The sequence below is a fragment of the Microtus ochrogaster genome, unplaced genomic scaffold (assembly GCF_000317375.1).
Source record: "Microtus ochrogaster isolate Prairie Vole_2 unplaced genomic scaffold, MicOch1.0 UNK74, whole genome shotgun sequence".
NCBI classification, from domain to species: domain Eukaryota; kingdom Metazoa; phylum Chordata; class Mammalia; order Rodentia; family Cricetidae; genus Microtus; species Microtus ochrogaster.
In genome coordinates, this window is record NW_004949172.1 from 1774740 (window position 1) to 1775221 (window position 482).

Sequence of the window (482 nt, forward strand, 5' to 3'; positions counted from 1 at the left end):
GGACTGAAACCCCAAGGTCCAAATCAGGAGTAGAAGGAGAGAGAGCACAAGCAAGGAACTCAGGACCGTGAGGTGTGCACCCATACACTGAGACAATGGGGATGTTCTATCGGGAACTCACCAAGGCCAGCTGGACTGGGTCTGAAAAAGCATGAGGTAAAACTGGACTCACTGAACATAGTGAACAATGAGGACTACTGAGAACTCAAGAACTATGGCATTGGGTTTTGATCCTACTGCACATACTGGCTTTTTGGGAGCCTAGGCAGTTTGGATGCTCACCTTACTGACCTGGAAGGAGGTGGGAGGTCCTTGGACTCCCCACAGGGCAGGGAATCCTGATTGCTCTTTGGGCTGATGAGGGAGGGGGAGTTTATTCGGGGATGGGGAGGGAAATGGGAGGTGGTGGCAGGGAGGAGACAGAAATCTTTAATAAATTAATAAACTAAAAAAAACAAAAGTGTCATGGTCAGGTTGCAGCC